Source organism: Lagenorhynchus albirostris, chromosome 18 (genome assembly GCF_949774975.1).
Source record: "Lagenorhynchus albirostris chromosome 18, mLagAlb1.1, whole genome shotgun sequence".
Classification (NCBI taxonomy): domain Eukaryota; kingdom Metazoa; phylum Chordata; class Mammalia; order Artiodactyla; family Delphinidae; genus Lagenorhynchus; species Lagenorhynchus albirostris.
Genome location: NC_083112.1, coordinates 30,791,417 through 30,804,728, shown reverse-complemented (window position 1 = coordinate 30,804,728; position 13,312 = coordinate 30,791,417).

The window sequence follows — 13,312 nt, the reverse complement described above, 5'->3', positions numbered from 1 at the left end:
ACCATTATGTGTATTTGGACAGGTAGCAATAACAAATATTAATAACGAGCTATAGTATATATAGCAAAAAGACAAAACCTAGATCATCTGATTTAGACAACAACTATTTGCCCTGAAAATATTTATATTAGAAGAGAAGAAATAAGTATAGAAGATAGAGCACTGGCCTAATGAGATGGAGTTTTAGGGTAGTAATCATACAAATACACACACATTCACAATAATCTTATACTGTGGCTAATTATACTCCCAGGCAATGGTTTCTAATTATAGTCATATATAGGTATTTATTAAAATAGGAGTTTCTAGGCTCCACCTCTGGGAATAATTGATTCATTTATCCTTGGATAAGGCATATGTATCTATATTTCTTCAAAACTGTTTAAATGATTTTGATGATCAACCAAGAGTTTACATATCTCTAATCTAGAGAGCAAGTTTCAGTATAGTTACATAAAAGAGTTGGAGTATTCCACAGCCTCTGCATTTCATAGATAAACCACATAGATTAGAAGGAGAAATGGAAAAATAACAACAAAAGCAACAGAAATGCAGTTACTACATTCCTATTGAAGCAGTGTGAGCTGTTTAAGAACACTTCAAATATCAGGAAACAATGGACCAAGGCAAGCCAGCCTGGGCTGCAGAGCCAGATACCCATGGAAGAGACCAGAAGCCATAGCACAAATGAGAGGATTTGAGGCAATATCCATCACTACCCTTGTCCATAGACGTGGCCTTCTATGATGATTATATTGACTTCTCACTTTCATTCACTGGGTTGATCAAATAGATTCAAACATTCTGTAAACATCGGCATCCATTCTACTTAACACTATATTTGCATATGTACAACAATGTAGAAACTATATACTAGCATCTAGGCATGTATTTGAAGAAATACCTTTTTAAAAAATGAATACAAAATTTTCTTGAAATTATCTTCCTAATTTTTTCAAAATACTGCTCTTAAAAGTTAATCAAAGAATAGCTTTTTATATTAAAATTTATATAATCCATTAAAAACTAAGAATAGAGTATTTAGGAACCCAAATAAAATTAATGTGTTTTTTCACTCTCTCATTTATTAAAAAATGCAAAAATAAGTGAAAAGTGAATAGTAACACATTGCAAAAATATTTTGTAGTAATGTATAGTGATAATATTCAAAATATATTTTCTCAAACTGGAATATTGTATTTTTTTAAATGATAAATTTTGTTTTGGGGGGCAGTTTTAGATTTAAATAAAAATTTAACAGTAAGGACAGAGAGTTCTCATATACTTCCTCTTGCCCTGTATACAATCAACCCTATTATTAATGCTTGTCTCCATTATTAATTATTAGTGTAGTTTACTTGTTACAATTGATGAACTAATATTGAGTCATTATTATTAACTGAATATCATAGTTTACATGAGTATTTACTTTTGTGTGGTACATTCTATAGGTTTTGAGAAATGTATAATAGTGCTTTTTTTTTCTTTACCTTTAGTGTTTCAGTGTATCTCATAACGGAGGAAATCGAAACCGGAAAAGAAAAAGAGGTAAAATCAGGGAGTACTCTCAGGGGTGAAATTTTTTGAATTATTGGAGAAATGCTTACCTCATCGTATGTGCTGAAAAACCAAACTATCCATCACATTGCTCAACTTCTTTAAAATATAAAAATATCACTTTTTTTCTGATTTCTCATGGTGTTCCATTGAAGTACCTATCACAACACCTGTACTTTATTGACCAAAGTGAGTCAAGAAAGTTGCTTTTTCAAATAAAAGTACATTCTTTAAAAAAAGTTATAGCAGGAAAAAGATCATTGTACAAATAATCTTAGAAATTATTGTACATCTTAAACTTATCTATTTCCAAACATTAAAATTATCAATATATTTTCTTCAAGATTTGTCATGGCAGTGCATTAAAATATATTTAATTCTCTAGTCTTCAGCATACTTTAAAAAGAATTATCCAAAGATCAACACTTACTTTTCAAGCAAATTAACTTCTAGGAACAGCAAACTATATCAAGAGTTATACTGACTATTTGTATTGTTTCCACATTATGCTATTTTGATGAGGTCATCACACACATTCTAATTTTAGGTGTAAAATATGTATCTGATTACTTACCTGGTATACCTTGCTGATAATCTTTTAAATTAATAGTACAATCCAGTGATTTAGCATTTCATGGGCCTTGTTAGTTTTCTGTTGAGTCTTCTTGAACAAATCAGTTTTCCCTGAATTTCAAAAGAAAAATAACAATTTAATGAAAATGCTTTTCTGAATTCCCTACTACATTTGTTTTTAAATTTTAGCACTCTTCCTATTTGTCTTTCACACTAGTACCATGACTCTAGTCATAAGAGTCAGAATAAAATCTGAATCAAATTTTCAAATGTTGAATGATGCACGGCTTTACAAGGAAAGCAGAACTGACACATAAAGTTAGCCTTGCTTGTTATGTGTGGGTTTTCAGAATTTCACCATGAGCATTCTTGGTCTACATTCAGAGGAGTGACAGTAGGAAGCAAATAGAAGACATTGCATTGTGGGTGAGGAGACATAACTACTATCTGACAGTCCTAATCACTTCTAAACTTCGTGCAAGTCACATTTTCTTTTTACATAAAACTACAAGCCTATATGTAATCAACATTATAGTGCTAATAACCAATATGTACCATTGCTTGAATCTTCTGCTTTGACAAATACCCCTTACATTTTTAATGCCTTTGTACTTATAATTTTACTTAAGAAAGGACAAAAAACCTGCAACTCTACTTTAGAAGCTTTTTCAACACAGCATAATCACTTAGATATAAACTTCATTGATTTCTACCTTGCACAAAATTAGCTTTCTCTTCATTAAAAAAAATATTTTAGATCATTCTGAACTGTTTGTAGAAATATTAACACATGCTCACAAAAAATGCAGTCATGGATATTACCAAGATTATTGATTCTGTGTGTAGTTTTCATCTGGGTGATGGAATTACCATTGACTGGGTACAATTTTAACAGATGACATCATATTCTTCTTTTATACACAACTTTTCTAGTGAACAAGGAAATACAAAAATGTTTAATATAGATTATTCACTATTTAGTATATTTTTGTGCTCAGTGTGAAGCAAAGCGAATTATAGAGTAGCTGACATTTGTCAATAACATATTTCGTCAGAGAGAAGCACTGAAAATGTGACAAATAGGGGTGTTGAGTAATCTTAGTTTAAATGTTGAAACCAGTTCTTTTAGCCCCTGAAGTATATGTTGAAAGAAACAAGAACTTTCTGGACACAGCTGGGTATATTTAAAACAATGTCGGAATAATCTAAAGGTTGTTGCTTCTTTTCAATAAATGGAGATGAAGTCTAAAGGTACTAACATGAGGTGTTTGAAGTAACATATATTTACACTACTGGGAAAGCGGCATTGTCTCTCACACTCACTCTTCCTGTTTTTGATTATCTTTTTGACAAATCTCTTGTGGTACTCATTCCAGGAACAAAGGAGTTCACAGCAAAGCAATTAAAGAGTATGTAAGATATAGCTCACCCTAGTGCAACTCTTCCCTGTAAAGGAATCAACAGAAAATGTAATATAGAGCCACAGATGGTGGGCTGGGGTGGGTTGGTGGGTAACTCTGTGTGAACCATCATTTGACCTGTCTGCAGAAAAGAAAGTTTATCACAAAGAGCATCAGAATTGCTGGATGATACTGATAATTTAAAACAATAAAGTTGGAAATGAATGCATTGGATGAATAAGGGTAAGTCAGATATATTGATAATGCAAATAAATAGATGACAACACATGTAAAATGGCTGGTTACCTAAAATGTACATAATATTGCTTTTTATATTATAAAAATAGTGCTGTTTTTGTGCATATCCGAATGCTTTTAATACCATCTTTACCCTTTCCCTAATTAGAATTCCTTGATTTCAATAACATTTGTTTTATCTTTTTTTTCCTGAATTTCATTCAGATGAGTTTTCTTACATTCCTGAAGTGAGTGAACAGGGAAAAAATGTATAACCTACATGAATGTTTGCAGATGGAATATTTGTGAGAAGCTATGACACGGCTTTACAATAAAATCTAAGTTTCTCTTCTATGATTGACACTTCATGTGTGTGTTCTGTCTTCAAGTTTCTTGCCCTAAGGGATTACCCATGGTCTCAGAAGCAACTAAAACCCTGAAAAAAATACTTACTCATCTTTTTAGAAAAAATATTTACATGTTTGATAGACTATACTAACTTTTAAAATAATTATGTTAGAAAGTACATGTGATAGGTATCTGATCTACATTCTACCTCAAATATAAAATACTATTTACATGTCTCTCCTCTCTCTCCCTCTCTTTCTTTCTCTCTCTCTCCATATATATATATATATATATACACACACACACACACACACACACACATCACACATACATATTAGTTTTGTGAACAAGAATATTAAGTTGCTGAGATAAAGAAATGCCACTAGAAATATGAAATATATAAAATTAAAAATGATTAAAATTAGTTTTATAGGTGTATATAAATAAAATATTTTTTACCAAAATATTTATACTGAAAAATGTCTTTATAGTATATATGCATATAAGGTTCTCAAGTAAAATAAGCTCAGATTAAGCTGTATCCTGTATGATTTCAAAGCAATTGTTTGAAAAGTTAATAGTGTCACTCAATTGGTTGTTTGGTTTAGCTGATAAAAAAAAGTAGATTGACATTTTTGTTTGTTTAATTGACTGAATTAGTTTATTGTTTACATCATATTGATGAAATGATGAATCATATTGATGCCATTAATCATATTGATGTCAACCATGAAAGAGTGGATTCTCTGTTCACTGTGCCTCTGGGGAATGGAGTGACCATCAACTCACTAGATCAATTTCATGTCAAATGAATATGAAAAGACTGCTGAGTGTATTAGATGGCTTATAGCATCCCTAAACATTCTAGTTTTATAGATAATGTTAGAAGGAAAAATAATGGTGGGAAAAGATGGTAGGGCCAATTCTCATGTTAAAACACTAAAAAAAATTGTCACGTTGATTAGTTTATCTCACACATGCAATTGGTTGTGTAAAGTAGAAACAGTAACAGAAATGTGTAATATTGAATACTTTTTACATGTACACATGTAAACTGGAAGTAAACAGAAGTAAACTGGATAGAATGGGATTTAAATGGGAAATACTATATAATGCTAAATTCAGCAATAATGACCATGTGAACTTCAGCCTTAGTTTCTCTATCTGTGTAAGGAAAATTATAACAGAGCAAGAAACTTGCCTCCCAGGGCTATTTTGATGATCTAATGAATTAAAATCTATGAAATCACTTTATTAATTATAAAGCAGAGTATAAATATGATGATGATGATTATGCCTGGTTCAATTGATACAGTTATAGATCCACATAGCCTTATTAAAGAGAATGAGTGCTTAATATTCTTAGAGATTTTTTAAGCCCTAGAAAACTGCTGATATGGATAAAGTGATAAAAGCTTGACAACCTGTGTTAGAAAATAGTTGTATGTTTGAAACAATAGTTAAACTGCCTAACAATGAAAGTGCCATAGTCTATTAGGTAAATTAGCCTAATAAAGGATCCACATATTACATAATTAATGGGATTATGCTGAGAAGGTAGAGCACTAATAAATATTACATATTTATCTATTGTTGCTCTATATTTAGAGATGAAGAAATGAAAATGTTCATTTGTAAAAAAAAAATGCTACCTTCTTTTAATGTAGGAGTATATTTGAATTTATTGTTAGAAATGTGTACTTATATTTATTTCTTCTAGTCTTTGTGTTTTGCTAAATTTTATTTGACTTCTCATTGATTATCTATTCAGATAAATGCCAGTTATATTTCACCTCTTCCCAAATGAAAGGCACATTTTTGATATCAGAGCATAGTGTCTTTTGTTTGTATTATTTACAGTACAACCATGTCTCTAGTTATTTTATGTCATAGAGTGCATCTATTCATTGGAAACTGTAAGTAGTATTCTACAATACAAATGTCACTTAAGATCCTATACAAAAACAGGAGAATGGGATAAAAGAAAGGGCTCGAGTAAACGAGAGGAACCTGGAGGATGACATAGTGGTCAAGGTTATATCTTCTGAAAGCCATAGTCATACTCTCATTGAATTTATACACTACAGTGGGAGATACACACAAAAGTTTATTTTTCACTTGAATAAAAAACTTTAAGTATGTAGTAATGTAACATGTGATCAGCTAGCTAAAATATGAAAATCATATGTATTATTTTAGTGATAAGAAAAAGTGGGCCTCCTCTTAGGTTGAACATAGGAATTTAAATTTCAGTAACAGTAAAAATAAATAAATAAATAAATAAATTAAATTTCAGTAACACTAAAGATTTCAGGAGGGAAATTTGTCACTGTGTACCAGAAGACTTTAAAAAGTGTCTTCCTTTTACTTGGCTGTGTACTTTAGGAATTTATCCTAAGGAAATTATAAAGGAAACATACAAATTATGTAGATACAGATGTAGATATAGATATATCAGGATGTTCTTTGAAGTTTTATATATGAGCTAAATTTTGGGAACAACAAAAATGTCCAAAAATAGGGGACCAGTTCAATACAATAAATTGTTATATCTATAAATGGAATGTAGCCATAAAACATTTAAAACTTGACTTTGTGTATATGTGGTAGGAGTGTGAGGCAGTATGGGGTTTGGAGAGAGAGAGGAACAAATATTTCTTGTATTTTTCAAGAGAATAAAACAGATTGAAAGCATATATTGTAATCCATTTTTAGTTTATAAATTATCATTATGATCTGGGTTTATGGGATACATTAAGCTTTTTAAAGAATGACTCCTGCTAATTTATTATAGTAACACATTTATTAATTATTGAAAATGTCATGTTTAAAACTCAGCTATAATTCTGTCATTCCATGATAACCAGTTTTAACATTTAGGTGTTTAATTTTGCAGGTATTTACTAGACATGAAAATATGTGAGTAATATCCTATTTCTTTACATTTTTGAAGTTGATACACTAAAGTCAGTCTGTTTTGGGCTTCCCTAATGGCTCAGTGGTTGAGAATCTGCCTGCTAATGCAGGGGACACGGGTTCAAGCCCTGGTCTGGGAAGATCCCACGTGCTGCAGAGCAACTAAGCCCATGTGCCACAAATACTAAACCTGCGTGCCACAACTACTGAGGCTGCGTGCCACAACTACTGAAGCCCACGTGCCTAGAGCCTGTGATCTGCAACAAGAGAAGCCATCTCAATGAGAAGCCCATGCACTACAACGAAGAGGAACCCCCGCTCGCCACAACTAGAGAAAGCCCGTGTGCAGCAAAGAAGACCCAAGGTAGCCAAAAATAAATAAATAAAATAAATACTTTTTTAAAAAGTCAGTCTGTTTTCAAATACCAACATAATTCAATGTGAATATCAGGCTTTAAATACAAACAGAAATGCAAATGTCAGGAACCCTGTACTTTAAAAGCAGGTGGCATTTATTGCCTCCTGTTTTTAAAACATCTTTCTATCTTCACTAACAACAAGGTGGGTGGGACGGCAAGCTGCTATATATTTAACACTATGCTTTAACTTTAAAGAGCTTATAATATGTATTTTTTTGATGACTAATCCCCAAGGTGATTCACTCTCAACTGCATAGAAACACTCAGCCTTATTTTTAAGGGAAAAGAAGCTGCTAGTTTAATCAAGATTGTATTGTTGGCAGGGAATCAAAAGCCAAAAACAGATCTTTGTTTTCTTTTCAAAAGAAGGCATTGGCAGGATGACAATTTAAAAAGTATGCAGCTGTAGGTGTAGTGACACCACCTTTGAAGCCATGTCTTCATAGAGCAATAGACTTAGCTAGTTTCAGTAAAACCACTTAGATAAAGTAAGCAGCTATATTCTATATGCAGATAAAGAAATATCTATATTATTATTTGTAGGCTTATATGAATATATGTTATACATTATATAATTTACATAATTAGCTATAGTCAGACCTTTGAACAAGTTTTCTTAACTATAGTACTATTGACATTTTGGACCAGCTACTCTGTTGTTGGGAGTAGGGACCTGCCCTGTACATCGTAAAATATTGAGCAGCATTTTTGACCTCTACCTGCATCACCCCAGTTGTGATAATCAAAAATGTCTCCAAATACTGACAAGTGTTCCTTTAGTGGGACAAAAATCACCACTGGTTGAAAACCACTGCCTTAGAATATATCATGGAATTCTGTTTTTATCCTTCGACTGGGGCTATAAGAAGAAGGAACAGAGGCTTTTTTTATATTTAAGGAAGAGATGTCATCTCCATATTCCTTATGAAGATGATGCGGTACTAGACCACAGACCTACCTATCTTGCCCCCAGAAATCTTTGTCAGGTCACAAGGACAAAGGTTCTATGTTGATGTTTAGTCTAACCTCCAAGCTTTTACCCAAATATTTCTTGGCTGGGACCTTTCCTCTTTGCCTAGATGATCCTTGGGGGGACGTGGTTTCTGGATGTGACCTGGATATATAGTATCCTCAGAGCTGATAATAACATGGCTCAAATTAACAGGACTACTAATAACATAATTTTATTAACTGTCTACATAATTTTTAAGTACTTCATTTGCTTCTTTATGAAAAATTTATCTTGTTTATTTTCAGTTTTCATTTAACCTTTTTTGTCTACATTTTCTCAAAATATCAACTTCAGTTTTACCTGCATGTCACATTGTTCACACTTTTGACAGCATCATGAAAATTACCTCTTAGCCAGCTACTGAAGATAAATTGAAAATGCACTTTTTGGAAATAAAATATCCAATAATCTATCCCATGCACCAAGTAATTACTCTTTATACATTAGTTGTTTTGTGTAGTAAAGTTTATTTTCATCACTCATTCACTTGATAAATATTTTTGTGGATGGCTATTACTGAACACTACCTTCTCTGTGCTCAAGAACCCTTAATGAAGAGAGAGAAGTAAGTAAGAAAATAATGTTACAGTGAGAGTAGGTATAAATAACCATAGGATGTTATATTAGAGCACTTGAGAGGGACAGTTCATCCAGTATCAAGGGTTTCTCAAACAAATGAACCCTTCCTGTCCCTATAACTCTATATTCAAATTTGAATCCTTAAACATAAAAATAGCAAATTAAATTATTTTTCATATTCTGGACTTCAATACACACTGTGAAAGACAGCTCACAACTCATTTCTTCTCAGGAAAATTTACTTACAGGTTAAATCCCACTTTTCTTGTTTTGTTTTGTTTGCTTCTTTTTTAATCTTTTTTGTATGTGTGTGTGTGGCTGCTATTATGAATATAATTCCCAACAGATATTTTAGGAAATACATACATTTTCTTCCCAGGAAATATTATATCTCCATTGAAATAGTCAGTGTTGCATTATCATTAGCCTTTTATGACATCCATTAAGGTTTCTTGTCTGTGACTGAAAACTATTTCCTGGGCAATTTTAATAAGTATTTTTCTACTTATTATGGTTGCTTACTTGGGGATTTTCTATACCATGTTGCCTGATCCAAGAACAGCACTTACTCTACTCAAAGTTGTTAAAATAATAGACAATCAGATTGAGAAAAAGATATTTGGGGAAGACAGGAACAATAATAAAAACCTCTCAAAATCAAGGAAATAGTGTTTTTCAATTTTTCTTACTGTATATCAACTATTTTTAATTAATGAAACAGTACTTGAAGTACTTAATTGCAGTACATAAAAGTTGTCAGAGAAAATTCCATGTCTTCACTGAGTGCCTCAGATCACCTCAATCAACAGTATAATATGAATTAGTTTTCTATCTTAGAATATGTTACAGAATTTTGGGTATGAGAGTATAGCTAAAGTTTAAATTCCTACTTTTTTTCATGCTTATGTTTTGTTGGATTCATGTGATCTTGGTTTTGTTTGCCTGGTTGATTGCTTAGTTGTTTTTTTTTTGTGCATTGATGATGAATAGTGCTGAGAATGATTTAGAGCTGTATTCTGACATGAGGATAGCAAGAATATCTAGTTCCAGAGAGGGTTAATAAATCGGAATTTTCTAGTGCTTCATATATTAGTATACCAACAAGCTATAAAAATAAAAATAACATAAGATGAACCCTAAGAGAAAGATGTCAAAATGCTTTAAAACAACCTATAGAATGATGCCCTTAGTTATGTGTGTGTGGATGGTGAGAAGATGTGAATTTATTGCAATAAGGAGATATTTATAAAATCTATGTTGGAAGCTTCTCTTGGAAGCTAGACTTCAGGCTTTCCTTTGGGAAAATAGAGCCTAACTCAAGAAAAGTTGAATTTTCCAGATTTTTCAAATCAGACTGGATTTTGTGTTGGCTATCTTACCCTTAAAACACCTAGAAAGCCTTAACTTCTGGAAGATAAAAGTCATACTTTTTATTTTTTTTTCTAGATAAAAAAGTTCCTTATTATCAGTTTGATATGATTTCCTATTTGATTTGGTGTTCTGACAATATACTGTTATAGCAGAAAACAACATTATTATGGTGGAAAGCAAAATACTATCATTTTTACTTGTTTCAAGATCTGTGCTAGTTTGGCTGTCACTTGGAAATTCATCACTTAATGATGATTAGAAAACCAGAAATATTTTTATAAATGGGAGAAAAAGTTAAGAAACTGCTAAAAACATGCAAACACATAATACTTTAAAAAATAAACTCATTGGCTTTAAGTGGATTGATTATCCTTCACATGTTATGTTTCAGTTTATAAAGAGAATTGCAAAGTAATGCACAAGCTAGTCTGAAGTTATCTGAGAAGTCATGGAAAATGGGAGAGGTGCCAGAAATTTGAAACTGATCAGAGAGGAAGGCATGTTTCAGAATTGATGGCCACAGATGTTCCTATGACAAAAAGTAATGATTTATTTATTAAGGAAAAAGAGTAAGACCAGCTTCCTTCTTTTATGATATTTCTGAATCAGAGCTGCGGGAAAACCTAGTAAACATATTATTTGTAGATCTGAGCAATACTTCACCAGAGTGCCACATCATGTCATTTCAGAGATGAAAATAATGTGATTAAGTATGTAAGCTTGTAAATGAAAGTGCATCTTGCACTATAAGAATTAGTGTCCTCTTAGGTGACTGGTTTACTACTATGTCACAGTGCCATGCTTGGATCTGTCTCAAGAGTTTCGTTTACAGCTTGGATAAATATGTATTACAATGTGTGATTATCAAATATGCAAGTAACATAATGTTGTGAAGAAAAAGGAATAGGTTAGGATGTGAATCAAAAAAGGTTTCAATAACTTTGTAAAAATAGATATAAAGAATAACAAAGTGCTTTAGTTGTGCACAAAAAGAGCAATTGTATCAATCCAGGGTCATTACTATGGTGATTTTAAAATTATATGCATAAATTTGTTATTCATTCAAGCTTAAATTCATTCAAGAAGTTAAGCTTGACCTTCAGGATGGTGGAGGAGTAAGAGGTAGAGATCACCTTCCTCCCCACAAATATGTCATAAGTACATCTACATGTGGAACAACTCTTACAGAACACCTACTGAATGCTGGCAGAAGACCTCAGATTTCCCAAAAGGCAAGAAACTCCCCATGTACCTGGCCGTGTGACTGAAGCATCTTGGTGCTCTGGCTGGGTGTCAGGTCTGTGCCTCTGAGGTGGGAGAGCCAAGTTCAGGACATTGGTCCACCAGAGACCTCCGAGTTCCACATAATATCAAATGGTGAAAGCTCTCCAAGAGATTTCCATCTCAATGCTAAGACCCAGCTCCACTCAAAGACCAGCAAGCTACAGTACTGAACACCCTACAGCAGACAACTAGCAAGACAGGAACACAACCTCACCCATTAGCAGAGAGGCTGCCTAAATTCATAATAAAGTCACAGACACCCACAAACACACCACAGGATGCTGCCTACCAGAAAGACAAGATCCAGTCTCATCCAGCAAAACACAGGCCCTAGTCCACTCAACCAGCCTACACAACCTACTGAACAAACCATAGACACTGGGGGCAGACACCAAAAACAACAGGAGCTATGAACCTGCAGCCTGCAAAAAGGAGACCCCAAACACAATAACTTAAGCAAAATGAGAAGACAGAGAAACACACAGCAGATGAAGGAGTGAGGTAAAAATCCAACAGATCAAACAAATGAAGAGGAAATAAGCAGTCTACCTGAAAAAAGACTTCAGAGTAATGACAGTAAAGGTGATTCAAAATTTAGAAATAGAATGGATACAATACAAGAAACATTTAACAAGGACCTGTAAGAACTAAAGAGCAAACAAACAATGATGAACAACAAAATAACTGAAATTAAAAATTCTCTAGAAGAATCAATAGCAGAATAACTGAGGCAGAAGAACAGAGAAGTAACCTGGAAGATAAAATAATGGAAATAACTACTGCAGGGCAGAATAAAGAGAAAAAAAAAAAACAATTGAGGACAATCTTAGAGACCTCTGGGACAACATTAAACACACCAACATTCTAATTATAGGGGTCCCAGAAGAAGAAGAGAAAAATAAAGGGACTGAGAAAATATTTGAAGAGATTATAGTTGAAAACTTCCCTAATATGGAAAAGGAAATAGTTAATCAAGTCCAGGAATCACAGGGAGTCCCATACAGGATAAATCCAAAGAGAAACATGTCAAGACACATATTAATCAAACTATCAAAAAATAAATACAAAGAAAAAATATTAAAAGCAGCAAAGGAGAAACAACAAATAACATACAAGGGAATACCCATAAGGTTAACAGCTGAACTTTCAGCAGAAACTGTGCAAGCCAGAAGGGAGTGGCAGAACATATTTTAAGTGATGAAAGGGAAAAACCTACACCCAGATTACTATACCAAGCAAGGATCTGATTCAGATTCAATAGAGAAAATAAAACCTTTACAGATGAGCAAAAGCTAAGAGAATTCAGCACCACAAAACCAGCTTTACAACAAATGCCAAAGGAACTTCTCTAGGCAGGAAACACAAGAGAAGGCAAACACCTACAATAACAAACCCCAAACAATTAAGAATATGGTAATAGGAACATACATATCAATAATTATCTTAAATGTAAATGGATTAAGTGTTCCAACCAAAAGACATACTGGTTGAATGGATACAAAAACAAAACCAGTATATATGCTGCCTACAAGAGACCCACTTCAGACCTAGGGACACATACAGACTGAAAGTGAGGGGATGGAAAAAGATATTCCATGAAAATAGAAATCAGAAGA